We start from the raw sequence: 4,929 nt of genomic DNA on the forward strand, positions 1-4,929 counted from the left end.
TAGTAGATATGATCAACATAGTGATGTTCACCATTGAAACTACTCCATCTCACGTGATGATCGGACATGGTTTAGTTGATTTGGATCACGTGATCACTTAGATGACTAGAGAGATGTCTGTCTAAGTGGGAGTTCTTAAGTAATATGATTAATTGAACTTAAATTTATCATGAACTTAGTACCTGATAGTTTTTTGCTTGTCTATGTTTGTTTGTAGATAGATGGCTCGTGTTGTTGTTCCGTTGAATTTTAATGCGTTCCTTGAGAAAGCAAAGTTGAAAGATGATGGTAGCAATTACACGGACTGGGTCCGTAACCTAAGGATTATCCTCATTGCTGCACAGAAAAGTTACGTCCTGGAAGCACCGCTGGGTGCCAGGCCTGCTGCTGATGCAACTGACGATGTTAAGAACGTCTGGCAGAGCAAAGCTGATGACTACTCGATAGTTCAGTGTGCCATGCTTTACGGCTTAGAATCGGGTCTTCAACGACGTTTTGAACGTCATGGAGCATATGAGATGTTCCAGGAGTTGAAGTTAATATTTCAAGCAAATGCCCGGATTGAGAGATATGAAGTCTCCAATAAGTTCTATAGCTGCAAGATGGAGGAGAATAGTTCTGTCAGTGAACATATACTCAAAATGTCTGGGTATAATAATCACTTGATTCAACTGGGAGTTAATCTTCCGGATGATAGTGTCATTGACAGAATTCTTCAATCACTGCCACCAAGCTACAAGAGCTTCGTGATGAACTATAATATGCAAGGGATGAACAAGACTATTCCCGAGCTCTTCGCGATGCTAAAAGCCGCGGAGGTAGAAATCAAGAAGGAGCATCAAGTGTTGATGGTTAACAAGACCACCAGTTTCAAGAAAAATGGCAAAGGGAAGAAGAAGGGGAACTTCAAAAAGAACGGCAAGCAAGTTGCTGCTCAAGAGAAGAAACCCAAGTCTGGACCTAAGCCTGAAACTGAGTGCTTCTACTGTAAGCAGACTGGACACTGGAAGCGGAACTGCCCCAAGTATTTGGCGGATAAGAAGGATGGCAAAGTGAACAAAGGTATATGTGATATACATGTTATTGATGTGTACCTTACTAATGCTCGCAGTAGCACCTGGGTATTTGATATTGGTTCTGTTGCTAATATTTGCAACTCGAAACAGGGACTACGGATTAAGCGAATATTGGCTAAGGACGAGGTGACGATGCGCATGGGAAATAGTTCCAAAGTCGATGTGATCGCGGTCGGCACGCTACCTCTACATCTACCATCGGGATTAGTTTTAGACCTAAATAATTGTTATCTGGTGCCAGCGTTGAGCATGAACATTGTATCTGGATCTTGTTTGATGCGAGACGGTTATTCATTTAAATCAGAGAATAATGGTTGTTCTATTTATATGAGTAATATCTTTTATGGTCATGCACCCTTGAAGAGTGGTCTATTTTTATTGAATCTCGATAGTAGTGATACACATATTCATAGTGTTGAAACCAAAAGATGCAGAGTTGATAACCATGGTGTAACTTATTTGTGGCACTGCCGTTTAAGTCATATCGGTGTAAAGTGCATGAAGAAACTCCATACTGATGGGATTTTGGAATCACTTGATTATGAATCACTTGGTACTTGCGAACCGTGCCTCATGGGCAAGATGACTAAAACGCCGTTCTCCGGAACTATGGAGCGAGCAACTGATTTGTTGGAGATCATACATACTGATGTTTGTGGTCCAATGAATGTTGAGGCTCGCAGCGGGTATCGTTATTTTCTCACCTTCACAGATGATTTGAGCAGATATGGGTATATCTACTTAATGAAACACAAGTCTGAAACATTTGAAAAGTTCAAAGAATTTCAGAGTGAAGTGGAAAATCATCGTAACAAGAAAATAAAGTTTCTACAATCTGATCGTGGAGGAGAATATTTGAGTTACGAGTTTGGTCTACACTTGAAACAATGCGGAATAGTTTCGCAACTCACGCCACCCGGAACACCACAATGAAATGGTGTGTCTGAATGTTGTAATTGTACTTTACTAGATATGGTGCGATCTATGATGTCTCTTACTGATTTACCACTATCGTTTTGGGGTTATGCTTTAGAGACGGCAGCATTCACGTTAAATAGGGCACCATCAAAATCCGTTGAGACGACGCCTTATGAACTGTGGTTTGGCAACAAACCAAAGTTGTCGTTTCTTAAAGTTTGGGGCTGCATTGCTTATGTGAAGAAACTTCAACCAGATAAGCTCGAACCCAAATCGGAGAAATGTGTCTTCATAGGATACCCAAAAGAGACTATTGGGTACACCTTCTATCACAGATCTGAGGGCAAGATTTTCGTTGCTAAAATCGGATCCTTTCTAGAGAAGGAGTTTCTCTCGAAAGAAGTGAGTGGGAGGAAAGTAGAACTTAATGAGATAACTGCATCTACTCCCTTGTTGGAAAGTAGTTCATCACAAGAACCGGTTCCTGTGACAACTACACCAACTAGTGAGGAAGCTAATGATATTGATCATGAAACTTCAGATCAAGTTTCTATTGAACCTCTTAGGTCTACCAGAGTAAGATCCGCACCAGAGTGGTACGGTAATCCTATTATGGAAGTCATGTTACTTGACCATGATGAACCTACGAACTATGAGGAAGCGATGATGAGCCCAGATTCCGCAAAATGGCTAGAGGCCATGAAATCTGAGATGGGATCCATGTATGAAAACGAAGTATGGACTTTGGTTGACTTGCCCGATGATCGGCAAGCCATTGAGAATAAATGGATCTTTAAGAAGAAGACTGACGCTGATGGTAATGTAACTGTCTATAAAGCTCGACTTGTTGCGAAAGGTTTTCAACAAGTTCAAGGGGTTGACTACGATGAGACTTTCTCACCCGTAGCGATGCTTAAGTCTGTCCGAATCATGTTAGCTATTACTGCATTTCATGATTATGAAATTTGGCAAATGGATGTCAAAACTGCATTCTTGAATGGATTTCTCGAAGAAGAGTTGTATATGATGCAACCAGAAGGTTTTGTTGATCCAAAAGGTGCTAACAAAGTGTGCAAGCTCCAGCGATCCATTTATGGACTGGTGCAAGCATCTCGGAGTTGGAATAAACGTTTTGATAGTGTGATCAAAGCATATGGTTTTATACAGACTTTTGGAGAAGCCTGTATTTACAAGAAAGTGAGTGGGAGCTCTGTAGCATTTCTGATTTTATATGTAGATGACATATTATTAATTGGAAATGATATAGAATTTCTGGATAGCATAAAGGGATACTTGAATAAAAGTTTTTCAATGAAAGACCTCGGTGAAGCTGCTTACATATTGGGCATCAAGATCTATAGAGATAGATCAAGACGCTTAATAGGACTTTCACAAAGCACATACCTTGACAAAATTTTGAAAAAGTTCAAAATGGATCATGCAAAGAAAGGTTTCTTGCCTGTGCTACAAGGTGTGAAGTTGAGTCAAACTCAATGCCCGACCACAGCAGAAGATAGAGAGAAAATGAAAGATGTTCCCTATGCTTCAGCCATAGGCTCTATCATGTATGCAATGCTGTGTACCAGACCTGACGTATGCTTAGCAATAAGCTTGGCAGGAAGGTACCAAGGTAATCCAGGAGTGGATCACTGGACAGCGGTCAAGAACATCCTGAAATACCTGAAAAGGACTAAGGATATGTTTCTCGTATATGGAGGTGACAAAGAGCTAGTCGTAAATGGTTACATTGATGCAAGCTTTGACACTGATCTGGACGATTCTAAATCGCAAACCGGATACGTGTTTTTATTAAACGGTGGAGCTGTAAGTTGGTGCAGTTCTAAACAAAGTGTCGTGGCAGGATCTACATGTGAAGCGGAGTACATAGCTGCTTCTGAAGCAGCAAATGAAGGAGTCTGGATGAAGGAGTTCATTTCCGATCTAGGTGTCATACCTAGTGCATCGGGACCAATGAAGATCTTCTGTGACAATACTGGTGCAATTGCTTTGGCAAAGGAATCCAGATTTCACAAGAGGACCAAGCACATCAAGAGACGCTTCAATTCCATTCGGGACCAAGTCCAAGTGGGAGACATAGAGATTTGCAAAATACATACGGATCTGAATGTTGCAGACCCATTGACTAAGCCTCTCTCACGAGCAAAACATGATCAACACCAAGACTCCATGGGTGTTAGAATCATTACTATGTAATCTAGATTATTGACTCTAGTGCAAGTGGGAGACTGAAGGAAATATGCCCTGGAGGCAATAATAAAGTTATTATTTATTTCCTCATATCATGATAAATGTTTATTATTCATGCTAGAATTGTATTAACTGGAAACATGATACATGTGTGAATACATAGACAAACATATAGCCACTAGTATGCCTCTACTTGACTAGCTCATTAATCAAAGATGGTTATGTTTCCTAACCATAGACATGTGTTGTCATTTGATTAATGGGATCACATCATTAGAAGAATGATGTGATTGACATGACCCATTCCGTTAGCCTAGCACTTGATCGTTTAGTATACTGCTATTGCTTTCTTCATGACTTATACATGTTCCTGTAACTATGAGAATTATGCAACTCCCGTTTACCGGAGGAACACTTTGGGTACTACCAAATGTCACAACGTAACTGGGTGATTATAAAGGAGTACTACAGGTGTCTCCGAAGGTACATGTTGAGTTGGCGTATTTCGAGATTAGGTTTCGTCACTCCGATTGTCGGAGAGGTATCTCTAGGCCCTCTCGGTAATGCACATCATTATAAGCCTTGCAAGCAATGTGACCAAATGAGTTGGTTACGGGATGATGCATTACGGAATGAGTAAAGAGACTTGCCGGTAATGAGATTGAACTAGGTATTGGATACCGACGATCAAATCTCGGGCAAGTAACATACCGATGACAAAGGGAAC

Source organism: Triticum aestivum, chromosome 2B (assembly GCF_018294505.1).
Source record: "Triticum aestivum cultivar Chinese Spring chromosome 2B, IWGSC CS RefSeq v2.1, whole genome shotgun sequence".
In the NCBI taxonomy this organism is placed as follows: Eukaryota; Viridiplantae; Streptophyta; class Magnoliopsida; order Poales; family Poaceae; genus Triticum; species Triticum aestivum.